Here is an 18229-nt window from a genome sequence, read left to right as displayed (position 1 = left end):
GGAGATGTAGCAGATCTACAAGCAGGCGATGTGGTGTGAAGACACACATGTTGTACTTTATACAATTTGAATCCTGAACAGTAACAGTTTTGGACAGGTGTCCAGTTATTATCCAAACATTATGAATTAAAAACATTATTAAAGCCTTAAAGTCTTATTGGTGTGGGGAGCACACAGTGGTAAGGATTAGAGAAGGACATTTAATGGTTAAATGTAAGGACTTTCAACGCGGGATTTGGGACCCCTAGGGGGTCCTCAGAGTTACTACAGGGTTAGGTAGTAACAGACCCCTAGGGGATCCTCAGAGTTACTACAGGGTTAGGTAGTAACACTGGGGACCCCTAGGGGGTCCTCAGAGTTACTACAGGGTTAGGTAGTAACACTGGGGACCCCTAGGGGGTCCTCAGTGTTACCACAGGGTTAGGTATAGTAACGGACCCCTAGGGGGTCCTCAGAGTTACTACAGGGTTAGGTATAGTAACGGACCCCTAGGGGGTCCTCAGAGTTACTACAGGGTTAGGTAGTAACACTGGGGACCCCTAGGGGGTCCTCAGAGTTACTACAGGGTTAGGTATAGTAACGGACCCCTAAGGGGTCCTCAGAGTTACTACAGGGTTAGGTATAGTAACGGACCCCTAGGGTATCCTCAGAGTTACTACAGGGTTAGGTATAGTAACGGACCCCTAGGGGGTCCTCAGAGTTCCTACAGGGTTAGGTAGTAACGGACCCCTAGGGGGTCCTCAGAGTTACTACAGGGTTAGGTAGTAACGGACCCCTAGGGGGTCCTCAGAGTTACTACAGGGTTAGGTAGTAACACTGGGGACCCCTAGGGGGTCCTCAGAGTTACTACAGGGTTAGGTAGTAACGGACCCCTAGGGGGTCCTCAGAGTTACTACAGGGGGAAGGCAAATGTTTGTTTGATAGGATTTTTATTATCAACCACTTGAACCCTAGTATCTCTATTCTGGGGGAAACATTCACCCAAAATAGCCGATCTACAAGCTCACAACGCGTTTCAGCGTGATGTGTTGTGAGCTTGTAGATCGGCTATTTTTGGCCAAGAGGGTTGGTGTAAGGGGAAAAAAGAGTAGACCTAAGTAGTAGAGGTTTGGTGTAAGGGGAAAAGAGAGTTGACCTAAGTGTGTGCGTGTGCGTGTGCTTGTGCGTCTCTGTCTGTCTGTCTGCCTGCCTGTCTGTCTGTCTGTCTGTATATATGTCTGTCTGTCTGTCTGTCTGTCTGTCTGTCTGTCTGTCTGTCTGCCTGCCTGCCTGCCTGCCTGCCTGCCTGCCTGTCTGTCTGTATATATGTCTGTCTGCCTGTATGTGTGTACGTTTATAAAGTAAATAGCCGACTCTCTCGTGTAATGAAGAGAATAAGAAGTTTGTTTACAGTTTATCCTTATGACCAAAGGCTAATACCACTTGGAATGGATATTGTATTCTTATACCATAAAGTGGGAGTGAAACCCGTTTTTATTTAGAACTTAATATATATTTACATGAACTTAAATAGACTTTAACACGTGTGTGCGGGCAGGGGTGATGGCCTCCATAAGATGAATCTGAGGGCGGAACACACACACGTGATGAACTATACTGTATGTAAAAACGTCAGAGGCTTGATATGTTTGACATTTCAAATCCGTTTCAATATGCAAATAACTCGACCTGTATTGTTAGAAGGATGCATTCCAGATAATTTAAGGACGTGATTAACAACGTACAGAACGTTAAGTTACATGTTTTTTACACACTTTCAGAGTCTCTCTCTCTCTCTCTCTCTCTCTCTCTCTCTCTCTCTCTCTCTCTTACATTAAACACTTAGATATGATTTATTTGTGACGTGAGTCTTGTAGATCGGCTATTTTTGCCCAGACTTCTTGTTTAACACCAACATAAATGTGGGTCCAGTTGAACTGTGTTAACAATCACTGGTCAAGACCGACTGGCCAATGTATCCCTGCTAATCACTGTGTGTGTGTGTGTGTGTGTGTGTGTGTGTGTGTGTGTGTGTGTGTGTGTGTGTGTGTGTGTGTGTGTGTGTGTGTGTGTGTGTGTGTGTGTGTGTGTGTGTGTAGGCCAACAGGACGAGCAGGGTTTTCTACAGCAGCATTAATAAATCAACCTAAGATGACATCTTGAATACAGAGGTTAGTTTTCTTGGGCATGCAGCCAGCATCAGCATTGTGTTCCAGTACAATTATAATAATGAAGATATGTTTTCTCCCTCAGGCCTCCACTGTTCTCTCTGAATGAAGTATATATGGCTTAAAGGGGAATACCGCAATGATTGAGATCATGTGATCAGTGTCATACGCAAGGTGTACTTTTGGCTGAAGGGGCGGAGCCAAAAGTACACTAACGTATCTCACTGATCACATGACGTCAATCATTTATCCAGTTCTAGGTAACATCTGGCAACGTGTACCTGTATTATTTTGATGCATGCATGTGCAAATGTGCATACATACTTCAAATGAGTCATAAATTAAGCTTTGGATGACAACTCAATTTGTTTCTTTGGAGCTGGATTCAACTTGCTTTTACAGTTTAATACACCCACCCAGGGCAGGAATTCCATGGCTGCCGTTGCCTTTACTAGGATGCCTTTAAAAGGACACCGCAATGACTGAACTATTCTGATTGATGCACAGGCAAATCACACACTGATAGATGAGGAATGTCAGCAATGACAGCTTGCTGTCTGATTAAAAACTCACGTTTCTCAACCAGTGGCTCAGCACCCAAAAGTGGGACAAGGAACTTCACATAATAATAATAATAACTAGAAAAGGTGCTCCTCGGAGCACAACTCTCCGCCAGAAGACTTGTGTTGGTTCGAAGGTCGCGAAGGTCGCTATCCCTCTTGTATATGTAAGTGTCCTATCCATCCTGTCTAGGTAAGTGTCCTCTTCCGTTCATTCTGTGTAAGTGTCCTATCCCTCCTGTCCTATCCGTCCTGTCTATGTAAGTGTCATATCCCTCCTGTCTATATAAGTGTCCTATCTGTCCTATCTGTCCAATAAGACAGATAGGAACAATTGGACCGCGACTACTTGACTACTTCCGGTTCGAAGGTCTGGGAGTGAGCTAGTGGCCGGATTTTCGGTATTGGAATCTGGCTTATCACAGTGACACATGTATTTATAGGTCGCTATCCCTCTTGTATATGTAAGTGTCCTATCCAACCTGTCTGGGTAAGTGTCCTCTTCCGTTCTGTCTGTGTGAGTGTCCTATCCCTCCTGTCTGTATAAGTGTCCTATGTCATATCCCTCCTGTCTATATAAATGTCCTATCTGTCCTATCTGCCAATTATGTATCAGCCATGCACCCATTTCATGGTTCCCGTCTTACCTCACTCTGACAGTGGCAGAGACACTGTCAGAGTGATGCCATGTATATATAGGCCCGGTGGCGTCACTAGCCAATCAGATCACAGTATTTCACGTGTCACGTGAGGCTTGACCAATCGGTGTGTCATGTTTAGAAAGTGAAAACGCAGTGATAACAATACTCTCCTGGCGGAGAGTAATAATAATAATAATAATAATAATAGTAAAATAAAAACGTGCTTCACAGATAATCAAAACACATCAGATAACAAGAAATAGAGCAAAAAACATGACGCAGCTACTTCAAAAGGACACAATATAGGATTAAACATTTGGGGAATAAAGGCAGCTTCATAAAAGTGAGTTGGAGAGATTTGCACCAGGGTGTCAGGACACAGGGACGGGGCAGAGGACACTGAGACAGGGGCAGAGGACACTGAGACAGGGGCATAGGGAGAGGAGAGCACTGGTCTGGTGGCTGAAGGGGCACTGGGAGGACAGAACAAGGGTCTGGTGGCTGAAGGGACACTGGGAGGACAGAACAGGGGTCTGGTGGCTGAAGGGACACTTGGATCCCGGGGTCCGGCGACTGGAGCGCAAGCCCATCACTCGGCAACTGGAGTGCCGGCCCGGGGTCCAACCGCTGGAGTGCAGACCCAAGGCCCAACGACTTGGGTATCGGCCAACGGCTGGAGTGCTGGGTTTGGTTCAGCAGTGACAACCAGTGGCAGTTCAGAAAGTTCAACGGGGGCGTCAGCAGGGGAAACGGACAAGGGTCCCGGCAGACTGTCAGCAGAGACAGCCGACAGGACATCTGGACGGGCGCCGGCGAGGGCAACCGACGAGGAACCAGGTTGGACACAGGCACATGTGTAAATACATAATATATTATAACTGCTATTAACTGTATACAATAATACATTAGAACTGCTGTTAACTGTATACAATAATACATTATAACTGCTGTTAACTGTATACAATAATACATTAGAACTGCTGTTAACTGTATACAATAATACATTAGAACTGCTGTTAACTGTATACAATAATACATTAGAACTGCTGTTAACTGTATACAATAATACATTAGAACTGCTGTTAACTGTACCTATAAAGAAAACATCACATGGATGCACCTGGGACGTATCATCAGTGTTGTAGCCTGGGGTCACAGGGTGTTTCGGGTCTCGCAACAACATACACCCTCGCCCAGGGGACCCAGCCGAGGTTCATCAAGCCCCGACTTACGTCCCAGTAGCTACCCACCGTCTGTCCTATAGGGAAAGACAGAGCGACTCAGTCCGCTTCTCTGGAACTACTCTGCCGGGACTCGGGGAGGCTCTGGCACGTGGAGGGACAGTAGGCTCTGTGGGTTGTCTCCTGGCCGGGCTCCTCCTTCGTCTCACCAGGTCCAGTATGAAATAATACATTATAACTGCTGTTAACTGGTGGGACATAATGTAACCAAGAGGCCTAAAGGTACATAATAGACAGACCAAAGAATTATATTTAAAATATATAATCTTTAATGAATATTGCGGTATAGAAATAGATTGTCTTTATTACAAATACAGTTATCACAATTTAGCTAATTAAAAACAGAGACAGACTGAGCTTCATATGAATGCTCACCCTAACCAACTGAACCCTTATCATGAAGTAGCTCTGTGGGCTAAAGCAGAGACCACCTGATGATCACCACCTGTTATGACATGGAAATGGAACATAATGAATATCAACGCATAATAGCAGCAATTCATTATTATATTTCCAAAGTGCATAGCCTATATATGAGCCAAAGACTCACCGCAGACACCAGACTGTTTGTCCCTAATCTTTGGACACAGACGTGAGTTCCCACACGAAATGCTGACTGTTGCACACTACAAAAGACAGACATTTATAGTTCCATTTAGCAACAATCACATACAGTCATATAATGATATAAAAAACGAACGAGAGAGAGCTAGACTTATATTTTAAATGAATGAATGAAACACACCCGGCGTAGCAAACGCCACACACACACACACAGGCCACACACACAGGCCACACACACGGGCCACAACCGTACGCCTATTTCCCCAACCTGAGGGAAATCATAACAGGTCGTCTGGATTACTACTTACAATAAACAGTCTGTGTGTGTATGTATGTTTGTGTAAACCATAAACAAAAGAAGCGAAGGCGTAAACACACCGCCTTCCCTAGGGAAGACCAATTCACGCTGTAACCGACTAAACAGTGCACACAAACCTAGCGACATGATAATACAAGCAAGCTCCGCTTTACACTACAGTTAAGTTACTCACCAGGACACGTTGCCAACCGAGTATCTACATGCCACACTCTCTCTCGTGGTGTAACAGGGGAACCGTTGCCCGCTCCCCACTGGGAAGTGTTTGTTCCAGACTGTTTAGATGCCAGGCTGAAATACACGCCGATGCCAGAGCCACACCCCCACTACTCGTCCGCACCCCACGCTACCCACCCGGCCACACGTAGAAGGAAACTGGCACAGATAAATAAGTCACACCCTGTGTTCATTGGTGGCATGTGAACAGTGAAGACATGAGGAAGTAAACTAAAGAAATCAAACTCATTTAGCAGTATAGCTGTCAATCTGTCATCGTATTGTTGAAGAATTGTTAAATGTTGAGACGTGCATAGTGAATATGAAGACTGTACTGTAACACAATACTGTAGGAGGAAAGAAAAGTAATTCATGTATTTCATCATCGTAGGTTGATTCATTCATGTTGTTCTGCTGGCTTGGATAGACATGCAACGCACGCACGCACACGCGCGTGCACGCACGCACGCACGCACGCACGCACGCACGCACGCACGCACACACACACACACACACACACACACACACACACACACACACACACACACACACACACACACAGAGAGAGAGAACAGATGGTAGCCTATAGGGCTACGTACGTCCGTTACCCTTTTCCATTACACCAAATCTCTTCACCGAACATAGCCGATCTACACGCTCACAAAGTAAAATGCTGTGATCTTGTAGATCTGCTATTTTCTCTGAATGTTTGCCCCACAGTCGATTCGTGATGCATGTGATGGCAGTGGCCATGATGGCAAAAGTATGTTATTGTATTTGTTCTAAAGTGTTTTATCTTATCTTATGAATTGTTTTGGAGTGGACTACAATGGAAACAAGCTTTGATCCCTTTGCTGTTTTTATTGCTGTCGTCTTTTATTATTGATGCTCAAAAGTATCAGAGATGCTCATAGGCCTGCGTCCTGCGTCGCTGACGCACATTATTGAGAAAGGACGCATTCAAGTGGCCGTCGTGGGGTCCTTGGGACGCACTAGTTATTACTAACATTTCACGTTAAAACATGTTTGTGGTAAAAAAAAAAAAATATGTTAAAAATAACATTTATAATGTTCAGTTTTCTTGGTTAATGGCCTATTTCAGTAGAGTCAGAATTCTTCTGGATTCTACAATACTGAATTAGTAGTGTGTTAATTGTGTTTGTGGCTGCACTGGCTGCTCTGAGCACAGTCCAGTGTTGCCAAATCTGTTAATTATAAGCGACTTTGGGCTTCTTTTTATCTGTGAAGTAGCTTGTACATATTGGGGGTCCATGGCATGACATTGTTTTAAAATCACTGCTCTCAACATTAGACAATAAAGTTTGACTGACCTGCCCTATTTTCTTATTTTGGGCTTCTTTGTATGGACTTCCTGCTTCTTTCTTTTGCTAGATCTGGCAACACCGACTTTGGCTAATGTTTACTGGCTAGCTGGCTCCGTCATGTTTCTGTGATAATGGTTATAATATATTGTCTGTGATCCATCTGCTATGTCCTGGCTGGAATGGTGGATGGATCTGTCTGTTACAGTAAGATCCATCTAAAAGTACCACACACTGACTGTGACCGCAAGTTAGAAACTCAAAGTGTGTAAGAGGCACAGCTGTTTACAATGCCATGCAAATCTGTACTGTGGTTTACACGCAACACACTCTGGTATCGAAGCAGCACGCATTTGTGTATAGCCACTGCATGATTCATTAAATAGGCTCTTATTTAAAATCATATAAGAAAATAGCAGATCTACAAGCTCACAACGCCTCACAATATTTATCTGCGGAACCAAGTCAAACTAAACGTAATGCCACAACCCCCTTAAGTGCTTGTCAGGTGGGGGGGGGGGGGGGGGGGGGGGGGGGGGGGTTCAAATATGATTATTTTGGTGGCTCCCCAGTTCAAATATGATTACTTTGGGGGCCCCCCAGTTCAAATATGATTATGCAGCCTGAAAAAGTTGAGAACCAGTGTATTAGGATATAATGTACTCACACACACTTTCTTTGACAAATAGTTTAAAAATTGCCACATTTTGTTTAATGTTCAGATAATTTGAACATGCATGTACAGTAGCTATAAGTATAACCCTTACATTTACATTTAAAATCTAGCAACATCACTGCATATAGTATATTGTAATCCCTGGAGTCCATTGTGTGTGTGAGAGAGAGAGAGAGAGAGAGAGAGAGAGAGAGAGAGAGACCTCTGAAAGCCTTATCAAAGAAATGTAACTTAATGTGCTATACGGCACATCGTTAATCACGTGGCCATTGCACGCATCTTCGTGCCATGTTATACTTTGCTGTACCGTGAAACTAATAAACCGGTTTCTGCACATATCTAAGGATGTATGCAGCACTCCTTACATTCTCCAGTTTTTATCATAGTTCATCATGCAACGTGTGTGTGTTCCGCCCTCAGATTCATCTTATGTAAGCCATCACCCACACACACACGTGAGGCACACATACAGGTCCAGTTATTTACAAAACGTTATTAATTAAAAACATTATTAAACATTAAAACCAAGTCTTATCGCTGTATGGGGAGCACACAGTGTTAGTGTACAAGGGCATTTAAACAGGGGATTCGGGACCCCTAGGGGGCCCTCAAGAGTTACTACAACTAACTCTTGAGGGCCCTGGGGATCCACAGGGGGTTCTCAGAGTTAGGCGTGGCGTGGCACGGACCGCCACAGACCGCCACTGACCTGTGGCATATTTTGCGCATTGAGACAGAGCAGTTGAGATGTCATTAGGCCAGATCTCTGTCCATTTTACTTGAATTCTTATAATTTTAATGTTTCTATGATCTGTCAAGTTTATATTTTCCGATGTATCAGTCATGAATTTATCTAGAACTACAAGCTCACAACACGTGTGGATGCAATGAGTTGTGAGTTTATAGATCAGATATTTTCAGCCCCACCTACCAGGTTTCTTGACCAATCATACGTCCCAATGCTTAATTTATGGACGTAACATAACAGATCTACAAGCTAACAACGCGTCTCTCCCATGAGCATTGCAGCTTGAAGATCTGTTGTGTTTGTTGATCAGCTCCCAAAGTCCCCGCCTGCTTCCTTTTTTCTTTCCTGTACCTCTGGATTTTGTCCGTTTGAAGATGGCGCAAGAATTAACAGCTGACTAACCTGTATAGATAGATAGATAGATAGATGGATAGATGGATAGATGGATGGATAGATAGATAGATGGATAGATAGATAGATAGATAGATAGATAGATAGATAGATAGATACAGTAGATTGATTTAGGGATTTTAATATAATGGGGACGGGCGGACGGACGGATTTTTGGGATTTTAATATAATTATAACATAATATAGAAATATATAACAGACCGACCGACCGATCGACCCAGGCCGTCGGAGCACACTCACTCACACCAAAAATAGCCGATCTACAAGCTCACAACTCCTGCCAGCACAAGGCGTTGTGAGCTTGTAGATCGGCTATTTTTGGAAAAGAGCTATCGGTGAGGAGGGAAAAAAGAGCAGACCACGTAAACAAAAAAAGTTGCATCTGAAACACAATTTTATAAAATATAGAGGGGGTCCCTGCTTCATCAGCTAGCTTGTAGATCTGCTATTTGTTTTTTGTTTTTTTTGTTTTTTTGGTGGGGGGATAAGGCAGCTATCTGCCTAACTGCTTGCCACAACTCCAATGTCATACCTGACTCTCTCTCTCTTAACACAACTCCAATGTCATACCTGACTCTCTCTCTCTTAACACAACTCCAATGTCATACCTGACTCTCTCTCTCTTAACACAACTCCAATGTCATACCTGACTCTCTCTCTCTTAACACAACTCCAATGTCATACCTGACTCTCTCTCTCTTAACACAACTCCAATGTCATACCTGACTCTCTCTCTCTTAACACAACTCCAATGTCATACCTGACTCTCTACACTGCGCAGCTACAAAATTACCCTTTTATGTCAGCTTTCAAAGTGAGCTTGTAGATCGGCTATTTTCAAAGGGTTTTTATACATTTTATACAATAGATAGATATACATACGACCCCCACAAAAAGACCACGCCAAAAATAGCTAGGGGGTCCTTGGGCTGAAAATGTTAAAGACCCCTGAAATAGGTAGATGATAGATGAAATGACAGATATATCATCTTTTGTATTGAAACAATCCCCTAAAATGCATATTAGTATAAACTCATTCATTCTCTCACAGAGGAAATGTTACATTTCCACAATAATAACTAGTAACTGAAGCTGTCAAAATATGTAGACACGTACATATGTTTGGTACTTGTTTTTGATAATATCAACATTTTAATTAAGAACAGCCTATAATAACCACACTTTGCGTCTATATGTACATTTAATTTTTGTATAACATTAATGTTATTCAAAAGAAAGTGGAAGGCAGTCCCTCCGTCCATCCATCTGTCCTTTACTCAGTTACACACCTCCTCCACCAGGTGGCGAAAGGCAACAGTGTCTGGATCCTTTGCTGTTCGTGCTTGTAAAACGTTGACCCGGAAGTAAATGCGTGTTGTTTATTTTCAGGAGCGCGGCTATCGTTATTGTTTCATTTGTTTGGGATCCTCAACGTAGGAATAGACTTATAGAGAGCTTGGTGGACATGTCTCATAAAGATAAAGGAGGTAAAATGAGTCAAATGGAGTCTGTACGGCTGAAGATACATGAACACATGACGTCAGTGGTGGGAGAGGAGATATCGTGTGTTTTGGAAAAACAGCGTGGTGTTGATGTTTGTAGTGTGAAGCTTAATGTCAGAGTGTTTGTGTTGGAGCGCCTCAGTGCGGCTGCAGAGTTCATGTGCAACCTCTTCCAGAGAGAGATAGAGACACTAGAAACTCTGCTGGAGACACAAAACAAACTGCTGGACGTTGACTTTGATATGGACATCCATCCTTACACTGCAGGTTGGTAAACACATTCTATTCAACACGAGCTGTGTGTGTCTGTCTGTCTGTCTGTCTGTCTGTCTGTCTGTCTGACTGACTGACTCCAGGATGAAATGACTAAGGGTGTCGTTGAAAATTACGAGGGTGCAAAAAAATGTATATAGTAAAAGTGAACAGTAGGTTATTATCCTGTTATGCCATATTATGTTAATTGATTTAACAACAATTGGCAATAGCTGATATAAAATAACACTTACTGCCGTTAAATAGCATTTATTTAACTTAAGTGTGCAATATGCAAACTCTTAATAAATAATTCAATCAATAAATCATAAACCTGAGTGTCTGAACTGCACCCACTCTGCGCAGCGTTTATTTTTGATTGAATTGAAACCTTTATTTATTCTCGAAATGAGCATTGAGGTTCACCCTCATATGCAATGCTGTCGAGATTACAGAACAAGATTAAGATCACACACACAAGAGAAATCAACAGTACATTCTACCATTCAACAATACAACATATAAAAAACACAGAAACAACAAGAGAAGATCTAATAGTAAATGTGTAATTTAAAAACAATCACACATTGAGGTAGGTAGATTTAAGAGTGAGTTATTAAATTGTCCGTAGGAAATTAGGGTGTTAATACTTTTTAGCTTGAGTTGTAAGGTATTCCATGAAATAGGAGCTTAAAGTGTACAATCTGCAAACTTAAAGGAGGAGTTCACCCAAACAATCACTTATTTTCTATCAATTACACACCCCATGAAGCCTTGATTTCATGGATTTATTTTTGTTTTTGTGGCATTCCTAAGACAATAATTTGATGACCGTGTGTATTTCCAGTAGGAGACACAAATAATCTACTTCGTGTCTCCTACCGGATACATTAGCCGGTAGGAGACGGGAATCAAATTATTAGCTTAGGAATGCGACAAAAACAAAAAATAATCCATGGATTCAAGGCTTCATAGGGTGTGCAATTGATAATAAGTCATTTGTGGGTGAACTCCTCCTTTAAAGTAAACATTCAATCAAAAAACCTGAGTGTCTGAACTGCAGGACACAATATGTTCTAAACCAACATAAATCATTCAACATTATAACATCCTGTATCTGGGTTCATTTGGCTGAAGCCAGGCAAAACAAAAAGATTTTTCTTTTTGTCTTGAAGTATCTCCCAGACAGTCATATATGAAAACTAAGATATAAAACATTACAGGCCTGCTAATCTCTGCTATCTCTCCTTATGTGAGCCCACAGGAAGAGCGGGGCCTTTTGGCCTGGAAGGTTGGCAACAGCTACATAGTGGGGGTATGGGAAAGCACAGATAAAACACCTTGATTTGATTAACCAAAGAAGTCTATTGCAGGGGTCTTCAACAGGGGTCCGGGACCCCTAGGGGGTCCTCAGAGTTATTACAGGGGGTCCGCCAAATCTTTGTGTGATATGATTATTTGTTTTTACATTAACCAATTGAACCCTAGTATCCATTTCGCGAGTGAGCTTGTAGATCGGCTATTTTTGGCAAAGAGTTATAGGTGTAGAGGGAAAAAAGAGCAGCAAAAGTTTATTTGAAACACAATTTTATACAATATAGAGGGCGTCCCTGCTTCATCTCTCTCTCAGCTAGGGGGTCCTTGGCCTGAAAACGTTGAAGACCCCTGTCCTATTGTATTCAGTCTGTTTGAAGCTTGGCCCCATGATGGGGAACAGAGTGTCAGACATTGACTCCACAACCCCCTCTCTAAGACAGCTGCAAAACAGGTTTGACTGTAGTTGTGTAAACTTCCCACAAGATACAAGCTTATTTAAATCATTGGGTTACAACACAAAGTTACTTTTAAAGATGGTATTATCTTTTGGTAAAAACGTATGTTGTAGTTAAAATGAACAAAGTCTTGATAACTAAAGTAAAAGCCATGTGAGGAAAAAGTATTCACTGTGAACTGATTTCGGTGTCATTGAAAGCCTCATTGGATTAACTATTGTTTACAGATGAATGATTTTTAGTATCATTCTAAAGTGTTGTTAACTTATTTATCAAGTTACGACAGAACAATGATGTGTTATGTCAGTTTATTCCAATAGTCAGCCATGCATAAGCCAATAACGCAAGCGAGTACCGCTGCAGGTCTGCTAAGGATTTTACAGGATTCAGGGTGTCTTTATACATGAGATGAATGTCGTCACAGTGTAATCCAAGTACATTCATTAACGTTATTAGCAGAACGGGTTACCCATTTGAGAGTTTTGACCTCTCCAAGTCTATGTCACAATCAATGGTCAAGCAGGGAAACCCTGTCTCATCTTGCCAGTTCTCTTCTAAAAGTAGTTTTGTTGCCTTTAGTTGTTGTCTAGGCTTTGCTGGGATGTCCTATGTCCAATTCTATTTTGTGCTGTGTCACAAGTCATGCACTTCAACTCGTGTGGTCAGTTTTTTCTCTTATTACTGTAGTGGTCAATGGCATGACGGAATGAGTCTTTAAATAGCTCCAGGTGTGCTATTACTTGTGACTTGGGGCGAGCGGTAGAGTGGGTGAGGGGTCAGCTTTACTGACCCTGTATTCTCATTAATGTATATTTTAGTCCATATTGGTACATATTGATCCCTATAGATCATGTATATAATCAATAATTGATAACAGTGTATACTGTGCAAAGTAATAATCTCACATCGAAACTTCATTGTGAAACATGGTTTGGTCCTGAAAGCAGATGTTATTGTCAGAGTTATTCCCACGCAAATGTGTGTTCTAAATGGAACAGGACACGCTGTCCGCTCGGGCCACGACGGATCAGCTCTTGATTGGTTGAAACTAGAAGCTCGGCCCTGCTACGCAGGGCCTCGCGTCTAGCCCGCCGCCACGCCCACGTAGCGCCCGCGGCCACTTGGCAGCGCATATAAGTGGCATAGCGTCATGAGGGCCAGTGGGGCCGTGGCTCGGTCAGTGAAGACCCTGTAGCGCGGATGATATGTGGCATAGAGGGGCAGATTTTAAATCTCCAGAGGAAACATCCGTGGGCTACCATTGGTTCAGCGATGTGTGCGGGCGCCCTGCGGGCCCTCCTCCTCCACCAATGTGCAGTATTGAGAGCCCTGACGTCACAACATTTGGAGCGATGGGCACTGCACTCTGGTTGGTTAGGGTACACCTAGGGCCCAGGTAGAACCCAGTTAAAGCCTGCATGGGCAAACCCAGTTAGGACCCGCCTTGGTCCCACATAAACGTGGCTAGTTGGGGCCCACCTAAGGGCCAGGTAGAAGCGACTTATAGCCCGCATGGGCATCGCAGTTAAGACCCACCTCGGCCCCACATAGAATTGCCTAGGTGGGGCCCACCTAAGGGCCAGGTAGAGTCGGTGGGGACCCCCCACAGGCCAATGTTAAAATGGTAGCACTTGTTCCTCAACATAGTGTGAATGTGCGTGCAAAGTTGACCACAATCGGACGCTGCATTCATGATTTGCGGCATTTTGTGCAAACTTTAGATGTGAATCTTAGCCAATCGGGATGGAATATGAAAGATTAAACAGATCCGTCTTGATCACATGACTATAGAGATCATGTGTACCGATTTGCGTGAAATGTAGATAAAATCGGAAGGAGTAATGTAAAGAAATATGTTGTACATAAGGCGGCCTCCTGGTGGAGCTATGAAAGGTAGATGTGAGAAATGCAGGGGAAAGGTTTTTCCTTGACCTCTAGAGAGTGCACATACAAAGTTTTACACAGATTGGTGCAGGTATAGGTAAAAACACAAATCGGACTGTTATAGCGCCACCATGAGGCTGATTAGAAAAATCTCAAGTGGAATTTCTTGCTCGGCATAGTGGGAATGTGGGTGCAAAGTTGCACGGAAAGTGCATGCTGTGTTCATAATTTGAGGCATTTTGGTCAAAACGGAGCAGTCCTGGAAACTTTGGAAGCCATTTTTAGTCAATCAGGATGGAAAATGAAAAATCTGAAAGACCGTGTTTTTTTTTAATGACTATAGAGATACTGTATATCGATTTGCGTGATGTTAGGACAAAATATGTAGCAGTACTATGAGAAAATGTGTTTTGCAAAAAGCGGCCTCCTGGTGGCACTATAACAGGGCCATGTGAAAGAAATGGGGCAGAGGTTCTGAATTGGCATCCAGGGAGTGTGTGTGCACAGTTGCGCTGCGATCAAGCCAACGATGCGGGAGATTAGCTATCCACAGACCGTCGGACGGACAGGGGGTAAAACATACTCTTGCGCCATCCCTTTCGGCCTGGCGGAGACAATAAAAAAGCTAAAGTAAAGGAAAAGACCATTACTGCAACAAAAGTAGTCAACAAACTATACTATAAAACATTGGCCACATTGCCAAATAATTTAAGAAAGAGGCAAACATGTTGAAAATAGCCGATCTACAAGCTTACAACACCTCTCAACGTGAGGCGTTGTGAGCTTGTAGATCTGCTATTTTCACAATATTGACTTGTGGAACGGAGTCAAACAAAATTGGGGGGGTCCCCAGTTCAATAGGATTTTTTTTGAGGGGGGGGGGGGGGGGTAGCCACTGCCCTAATCGGACCGAAATGATCTGAAATTACTACATGACCATAATGCAGCCTAAACGTGCGTTGCACGGGGCGGTCCTGCCATTACGTTAGTTACTGGAGTTGCTGTGGAGCTACACCAGAAGACACACACAACATACACCATCTACAATGGACTAACGGAGCAGCAATAATAACAGTTACCGCACGAACGTGCATTGTTGACAAAGTGATTGCACAGCCGCTGCAGGCATGACAACCACGTTAGCGTTAGCTACATGCCAACTATCACAGCGCCCTGTCCGTCGTCGCTGCGACTGACTCTGATGGCTACAGCCATAGATATATAAACACTACAGCAAGCTCTCTGAGATGCCATTGTCTGGGAACTGCTCTTAGCGTGACACGACCAATGAGAGTGAGCGCTTTCGTTGTTGCTAAGATACGGTGCATGGCACACGGCGTCTCTGCCGGGAGGCATGCGTTAATCCGACAGACCTTTTCTCCGACTATGTGGCATCCGCGTGCGGTTAGGGTTAGGGTGCGGGTTTGGTTCGGGTTTACTGTTTAATGTCGGAGCACTGCGCTGTCGGAGGAATGCGCTGTCGGACTAACGTATTGCACCCGTCTCTGCCCCATAGCTTGTAGATCTCTCACACATGATTGGTGTAGGCTGCGTTGCCGTCGACGCTGATTGGCTGCATGTTGCTGTGACGTTGAAATGGGGTGCCAGGTCTGCTTTGTGTGTAAGCGATTTTGGGCTCATTTGGGCGCGCTTTTGGGCTGTTTTCCATAGAGCACGGCAGGGCTTGTTTCTGTCCCGTGACGGATGTGGCAAAGAAGGTGCAAAACGAACCATCCGGAAGTAAAGTGCGAGATGAAATATATAGCACTTTTTGATTATTAGAGAAGGAGACAGATGTGAAGGTGGAAAATGGAATGTAGGAGATTATATAGTTTTTCATGAGCGATTTTTGTAGCAAGTTGTGAGTGAATTGGGCCACTCCTGTGGGCGGGGGGCTGATTAGAACCATTGGGGTTTGGGAAGGAGACGCTCTCTGTTTGAGTGGTAGGATTAGGAGTAGGATGAGCTTTGAAACTTGGAGTGCTTTTTGAGTCTCCCCTGTACATGTGTGTACTTATGTGAGATGCTGGGTGCTGCTATTTCCTGGACCCTTTGCAGTTACCATTTTTGATGTTCCTGGTCTACAAATAAAAGACTCAGGAGAAACCTTATCACCCTCGGATTCTCTCTCTATGTTCTGCACTCTCACTAAGGGCTAGCGCTTAGTGAGAGCGCTAGCCCTCAGCTAGCACGGTGGAGCAGTCGGTAGCGCTGTCGCCTCACAGCTAGAAGGTCCTGGGTTCGATTCCCGCAGGGGACGCTGTGGGCGCTGGGGGCGTGTTCTCTCCTCCGTGTCATCAGTGCCCATACCCTAGGTGGGGTTGGCGAAACGGCCTCTCTGTGTGGAGTTTGCATGTTCTCCCCGTGTCTCCTAGGGTAGATACCCTCACAAAAACATGCAGTAATCCTGGTCACTATACCGCCTCTCCCTGGCCAGCCGGGGCGCCTGATGGATGGGAAAAGAACTGGTTGGAATAACGTTTTCCTTACACGCGCTACGTCCAACCAGGGAAACTCTCCCCTGTCAGGTGATAAGAAGGTCAGTTGGCTCTCATGCATTGAAGGAGGCATGAGCTCGGCCCTGGCCTCCCTAGGTTGGCAGAGGGAAGGTAACGCCCAGGATTACATAGACAATTGGCACTGTGTGTAAAAAACGGGGTTACAAAATAGTGGGATAAAAATTTAAATTAAATTAAATCTGAGGGCTAGCGCTCTTCCACGTCCACGGTGTGTCCACACAGTAAATACTTCAGTCTCTTGTGGGTCACGCAGGTCTGTCTCTCTCTCCCAACAAAACCAGCAGAAACAAAACATAGTCTAGGCCATGCCTTTCGGCCCGGCGGAGACAAAAACAAGCCAGCTAAATTCCGACTGACCCAGTCAGTAGAGCTGCAGCCTCTTCGTATCATTGTTGAACTTCCTGAGTAAGCGATCCTTCCAATCAACGTTCCGAAATCGTTTTGTAAGATCCCCTTCAAACGCCAATTCGATCAAGTTGGCATCTCCTGGGTGAAGCATGCTTCTTCTGTGCTGACTGAAGACGTTGGTTAACATTGAGAGCGTGTTCTCACAGGTGGCTGAGGATGCTCCAAACGTCATCCCATGTTTCAGTGCAGTAAGCACGCTTGGCATGGCGGCGAGAGGCTCAGAATAGCGCTGTAGGATGACACCGCTGGGGGTCAATTTGTCTTTGGTAGAGGCAGAGGAGGCCATTTTAGATTTTAAAAACTCAAGCTGCATTAAATTGAGACCCCACCAAAGCTGTGTTGGTGAGCTCCAACAGTGGTTTTACCTTCTGTATATAACATCCAAAAAGTGGTCAGTCTGGTCACTGGCTGGGTCAAGGGCACACATTGCCTCACAGGGGAGGGGACTGCACGTCCTCTCTTTTCCCAGACATTACGCTTCCACCATCATAGCATTGACTGAGGATCTTACCTGTGCCCAGGCCTGCTTTATTCAGCTCCGAAAGGACCAGGTTTATCACACTTAACGCATCACGGTGCTTTGTGGTGGCCATTACCAACAGCCTCTCATGCACCTCATTATTCACGTTTAGAAAACAATAGACGTGTACCAGCTATTCCCTATTTCTTCCACTATTTCACTGGCCACATTGTTACTCATGAGAGCTATTATTTAGTTCTGAATTTTGTGTGAAGTGTAGGTGTCATTTTGGGTGATGGTGGTAAATACCATGCCTATTCTGGGGGGAACATTTGTTGTTCCTTCACCATATTTATCTTGAGGATCCAAGATGGCGGCACGAATGTTACATGCTCTACTAGGTTTTATGTTTCTATGTTTTTAAGTCATCTATGCCTCGCGAATTTTATTGTTGCTTCTTTTTAGTGACATTTTAAACATAGTTCGGTGTTATCGTGATATCCTGGGATTTATTTTAGCTGAAGTTTAGGAAATAGTGGATTGTCTACCTCTGAGAAGCCTGTTCCACAATCCGCCTGGTGTCTGCCGGC

The 18229-nt window shown here is 44.0% G+C and overlaps 1 long non-coding RNA gene across 2 annotated transcripts; it reads right to left on the bottom strand.

The window, feature by feature from the left end:
* Positions 1–3547: 3547 nt before the first annotated feature.
* Positions 3548–5493, bottom strand: LOC311053608. 2 transcript variants are annotated; one of them, XR_014601660.1, is made up of 4 exons: positions 5140–5161; positions 4965–5034; positions 4441–4805; positions 3548–4146 (listed from the first exon to the last, which is right to left on the bottom strand). It is a non-coding gene; the product is annotated as an uncharacterized lncRNA (long non-coding RNA). The 2 variants fall into 2 exon arrangements; XR_014601659.1 differs by having other exon boundaries at positions 4441–5034; positions 5140–5493.
* Between the last annotated feature and the right edge of the window lie 12736 nt (positions 5494–18229).

Source organism: Gymnoscopelus microlampas (genome assembly GCF_963454915.1).
Source record: "Gymnoscopelus microlampas genome assembly, chromosome: 10".
NCBI lineage: Eukaryota > Metazoa > Chordata > Actinopteri > Myctophiformes > Myctophidae > Gymnoscopelus > Gymnoscopelus microlampas.
Note: the sequence above shows the minus strand (reverse complement) of the source record. Positions and strands in the feature narration are given on the sequence as shown.